This window comes from Pygoscelis adeliae, unplaced genomic scaffold, assembly GCF_000699105.1.
Source record: "Pygoscelis adeliae isolate BGI_AS28 unplaced genomic scaffold, ASM69910v1 Scaffold120, whole genome shotgun sequence".
NCBI classification, from domain to species: domain Eukaryota; kingdom Metazoa; phylum Chordata; class Aves; order Sphenisciformes; family Spheniscidae; genus Pygoscelis; species Pygoscelis adeliae.
The window spans coordinates 5,752,309-5,758,031 of record NW_008824032.1 but is presented as its reverse complement, the minus strand read 5'-3'; the positions used below and the strand labels follow the sequence as shown (position 1 = coordinate 5,758,031).

Here is a 5,723-nt window from a genome sequence, read left to right as displayed (position 1 = left end):
GGGAGAGAGGGAAGGGGATGGGAAAGGAAGAGGGGGCTGGAGAAAGAAGGATGGGGGAAAGACGGAGAAAGGGAGCGCGAGCGGGGAACTGGAAGCAGAGGCAGACCGGGAAGCAGAGAGGAAAAGGCAGGAGCAGCCGGGAGGCACCGGGAGCGGAGCAGAGAGGATGGTGGAAGATACGGGCAAAATTCACAAGAGAAAATACTGCGGGAAGGGCGCGGGGTGGGGGTGGGGGGGCAAAGAAGCTGTGGCCAAAAGTGCGAACAACTTGGCTTTGCGGCCCAAAGCCACAAGCTAGCTGATTTACAGAGCAGCATTCTTTGCAACTGCCTCTGCTGCCTCAAACCTTGCTTTTTCCCCCCTCAGACTTTCCTCTCACCAGATAAACAGTTGTACATCCCTCCCTCCGGCTCCCTCCCGCCTCCCTCCACTCGGCCCTTCCCGCCCCCCACCTCCTTTCCCAGCCTTTGAGGGATGGACCGGAGACAATGCTGGTATTGAGCTGCCCGCAGTGTGAATACTCGGCCTGTCCTCCCCGACTGCCAGCGCCCGCAGCTGAGGCCCGAGCCCGGCAGCAGCGCTGCTCACCCGGGAACGCTCCCACAGCTCACACACCATCCCCGGCACCGTCGCAAGAGAAGGGAGATTAAATTAACGGAGAGGAATAAGCCCTATGTTTTACTGCTGATGCCTGCCTGCCATTCCCCCAGCCCGCTCTCCCGTGCTTGCAGGAGGGATGAGGAGAGCTGCTCCCAGGGACGTTTCACTAGCATAACCCTTCTGTGGCCAAAGCACAGCGGGGCAGGGAGGGGGAAGCAAAGAGGGAAGAGGTGGTTTGAGGGGGGTCCAGAGAAGCAGGTGCAAGAAAAGCTGAGGGAAACTCCGCTGTGAGATGCTGTCCTGCATGGTCACAGTGCTGCTGCATGCCTGTGCAGGAAGGGAAAAAACAGGTCTTGTTTCCTGCCTGTTTCACCTCTGCTCCTGGAGCCTTATGGGGATACAGTGGACCCAAACTGGAGAGACATAAGGACTGGCTCTGTGTCATACAAATGGCCACATGGGATCAGATCAAAGGTCCCTCTAACCCTGCGTCCTGTCTTGGAGCACAGCCTAAAGCCAATGCCTAGGGCAGAGCACAAGCACAAGGCAAGCGTGCAATGGTACTGCCCCAGAGCACTTCTCTAGTTTCCCGTGATTTGTGGCTAAGGCATGTACCCAGCCAGTGGCAGTGTCTTTGTAGTTAATGGCCTTCGATTGATTTTCTTCTTCCAGGAATGCATCCAGTTGCTTTCTGAACCCCTAGAAACTGGCCCCTGCAGCCTCGGTATGGAAAGGCCATGCTGTCTATGAGTACTTAAACAATCCCTGCATGTGTTAAAGGCCCACAAATTAAGGGCTAAGGTCATGACCCCACTGCTCCACTGCCACACATGCAGCGGCAAAAGAGATGACTGCTTTGTATTCAAGCCAAGGAGTGAGTCGACTCAGACATTTCCCCTGCAGGAGACTTGACGCAGATGGCACCAGAGAAGTGGAGCAACGAGAAGGAGCTAGGGGGTTAATCCACACACTGGATGTTCCCAAGCTCCTGCAGAGAGAGATTTCACCCGACAAGGATATTGCTCTAAAGAAGACCATGCTGCTAATAGACTAGCAGCCACTGCTCTAGGGCAACGGACAGCACAAGGGACAGAAAGATGCCATCAGGCTGCTGGCATCTCAGGCGATGGGCATCACCAAAAGGAAACCTCTGCGCTCTTGTGACAGTTTGAGTACAGCTGAAAGACCCAGTCCCACATGAAGTTACCAATGATAAAAACACACCCCTCTTGCAAGTCAGAGCGTTGCATGGATCCTTTTTACAATGGTCTCCCACATATGTTTCATCTACATTTAATAAGAGCTATTGTATGTTAATTAAATGCCAGTGGAGTAAGGAAAACATATTTGTCAAAGATTAACTATTATGCAATGCAAGAAGCATCTGCCACCCAACTGCTAGAGCTCACTAAATATTTCCTTATCTCAGAGTATTTACTTAGGAGGCAATAACTATCCAGTTAAATCTAAATTTAATGCTTAGTTAAATATAGTTCACGGAAAGCAGCACCAATATGTTTTATACAGGGAACGACAGCGGGGGTTTCAGGGAGGGAAAAGGAAGGAATCCTGTCCCCATACTCCGGTAACATCCTGACTCAAGGTGGGACTGCACGTGGCTGTGCCTCCCTACAAAGTGGGGAGTGTCACAGCAGACTCGGAGGCCCCTCTCTGCTGAGATGGAAGTACAGGGGAAGTCTTCATCTTCTTACGCATTTATACAATCCTCATTATAATGACCATAGCATAACTATTTAATAATAATAATCATAATAAACAGAGAGACGAGGAAGAAATTCCCTTGAGGGTCTCGTAGACCTTGGGAAAAACAAAACAAAACCTAAAGCTGATACGTCTTATTTGCTTTTAGAAGCGTACAGAAGCAAAAGGAAGGGGTTGCATGGGTATAAAAGGCCAAACAAGCAGAAATCACACAAATCCTAGGAGAGCGCTTCATGAGTAAAATAAATAATGTTATTTTTGTACATGTTCCCAGAAGAAATAACTCTCTGGACCAATCTCCCCCTGCTGGAAGCAGATAACGAAACAGCAGGTCTGCTTTCTAACTTTGTACCTTCTAAAAACTTGAGGAAAAATTCAGGTAAACATTCAGAGTGCAGACGTCACAAATCCATACTGCCATCTTTAACGCCATTTCCCAATACTCCCAGTAGGTGCAGGACTAGCAGGGCCAGCCTGACTGAACAAATTTTGTCACTATGCAGTTCAGGAATGGATGGGGCAGCATGACCCCAGCCCTACAGGTACCACATCACCCTCCTCCAACATAAAACACTTACAACCCGTTCAAAGGGAACATGGCCTAGAGCAACACCCTTTGATGAGTGCAGGCTGTACAGCACCACCAAAGAAACACTTGGATGACAGGTTTAGGAAGGTGTCTGTGTGTCCACACTGTGGGTACGGGATGACTCTGCGTGCAAGCTGGAGGGAAAAAGGCAGCACAAGCAGCCACAGCCTGTCTCACCTTACTCTCCCTGGCTTTGAGGGAAATCTGCTAAAGACATCACAGCCTAGGCATCTAAGCTGGCCAAAGGACACACCCTCCATGCTGGCCCTGGGTAGGCAGCCTCCACTGAAACATGCGGTGCTGAGATGCTCTGGGACTGGTACTCAGGTCACCTCTGCCTACCTGTGTGGCAGCTCAGTTTTAGAGATACTCAGGGACTGACATTGTGAAAGCCTGAAGTGCCATCTGCTTTTCATGGAGAGCCAACAGAAGCTTAAAGCATGGACTCTGGCCACAAATAGGGATGGTTTTTTTTTGCATTTGAGGTGGCTAAAAGCAAAGAGCAATCCATGGAAACTTCACGCAATGCCAACTGCAACAGCCATCTGTATGATGTGGATGGTTGCCCTCTAGGAGCTGAAATGAGGCTCATCAGCTCACACACACCACAAACTGGCAACTGTTGTCACTTGACTTTCATTCACTACCAACGACACCAAAACTGGTGACTTGTTCCCAAATCTCACTGGAATCAGGGAAAAGACATTTCTGAAAAATACAAGAGAACTGCTCACACAAATCTCCAGACTTTCATGACCCACATGATTGTTTTTAAGGGGACTGTATACCTGCTCTGCCAGCAGAGTCCAAGCATCTAGGGACTTTATTCAGGGTATCTGCAATGATGAGTGAAAACGTATGATGTTTTGTGAGCTATAACGCGTTAGTCAAGATACACTGCTGTACTCGGCAGCAGAGGCTGCTCAAAGCTTCTCAGCCATGCAGAGAAAATGCAATTTTGTTGCATTGGCAGAGGAGTTATAGAGAGGAACAGGGAAGAGCTAAAGGGGTTTCAGCACATGGGGAGGAAGATTAAGGGACCGTGGCAGGGGTGTGGTGATCTCTCCTTCCTCTCTTCCTTCCTGTACCTGCAGCTCTTAACATGCACGCATTTCTGCCCTGCTGTGCAAGGGCAGTATCCCACTCCATTTTATTAAGCAGCTACATTTCACTCTCCTTTGGTTCCTGGGATTCAAGGAGCCACAGGGCAAGGAGGGAGAAAAGGCAGGGCTAGGAGAGAGGTGGAAAATCCTTTGAATGCAGCAGGTGCCTCTACAGGCAAATCGAAGAGGAGGTGGGCTTTCAGTGGTAAATGCCCTTCTCCTCAGACTCAAAGAGAGGGGTCACGTAGGCCATACTCTGCCCATTCCTTCAGCTACACCTGCCTGATAAAGTGGCCTCCATCTATACCAGACCAGAGTCTCTGGAAAGAGTTTTTTTTAGACGACTGAAAAGAAGAAAGTCTGCTAAGGACGGGGTGCTGTCTACCAAACTTGATCCTGTGCTGACTGGAACATCGATGCCAGTTATTCATATCCCCAAGGCACTTACGGAGGACAGATTATAGGGTAAAATTCTGCAGTGTGAGAAAAATATGTATATGATGGCTCTAATACTAGAAGTAACCATTCCAGTATGTGCTTTAAGAAAGACATGTTTTTAATGAATATTTTGCATGTCTATAAATTAAACTGGCTTTTGATGTTGAAAATCAGAGCCAGCTTAGGCCTGAGACTCACATCCAGACGCGTACTGCAACAAGACCAAGCTTCCTCTGAAGTAAGAGCCTCATTAGGTGGAAGGATTTATTGCACTGAGAGCACTCAGATAGGTCATAACTGTGGATGGTAACACGCATGCACAACACCTCTTTCTCAGTGCGGTCACTGAGCTGTAACAGAACTTCCCTCCTGTACAAGAACAATAGCTGATTTTCACCAATTTGTAACCTTGTTACTATGCAATCGATCTGGCTTCACAATTGATCACCTTGGTGTGGACAATTTAGAGGCCAAGGGCCAAGTTCTCAATTGCTGTAAGCTGACATAACACCACCACTGTCAAAAGAGCTATGCTGATTTCCACCAGCTAAACACGAGGCCTTGAGTTTTGAAGTTCATCTACTCCTGTACTGCGTGGGTAGAAAACTGCCGTATCACCTTTGAAAGAGAAAACCTTGTTCGACTGGATAAAGAGATTTTGTGCTCAGACTTTTCAGAAAGTTTCACCTTTAGTTAAAGACCAAATCTGAAGCTTGGGCAGGAGAAAAACAGCAGCCTGAAGATGCCTTTTAACATCAGGATATGACCAAGTGGGATTAAAGAATTAGCATGGCAATTTGTTTGTGGCCTTAAGTACTGGTTGCTACCACAGCAAGTGCTTGTAGAACTACAAAGCCATTGGCAATAGGTCCCCCCTACTTCAGAGGAACAAGAAACAGAGAGCACTTCCCTTTTGTTAAAACAAAAGTTGCCCTTCTGGCCCTACAAATACAACAAGCATAAAAGCAATCAGTAGTATCAAGAGCATGGGGCTGCCTTTCCCTGAAATACCACGTATCATTAGCTACTTCCTTACAGACACCTCAGAACTGGGCTCTGCAGCTGCTGTTTGTCAGAGGGTGTCAAATCACTCCAAAACCATGGGAGGCCACGCTGCTCAGAGACTGCTGCTGCATGGCAGGGAGCCAAGCTGCCTGCCATCTCCCAGCCGAGTCAGCCACCCCAGTGGGAAACCGCGGGACCTGTTCTCCCAAGGAAGGCCGGCTCACGGTGTCGGAAGTAGGGACAGAGCTGATCCCCGTTCTGATGTT

The 5,723-nt window shown here is 48.8% G+C and overlaps 1 protein-coding gene across 1 annotated transcript in view; it reads right to left on the bottom strand.

Moving 5' to 3' along the window:
* The window catches only part of LSAMP (limbic system-associated membrane protein), a 1,050,957-nt gene that overhangs the window by 324,748 nt on the left and 720,486 nt on the right, over positions 1-5,723 (bottom strand). The window lies entirely within an intron of this gene.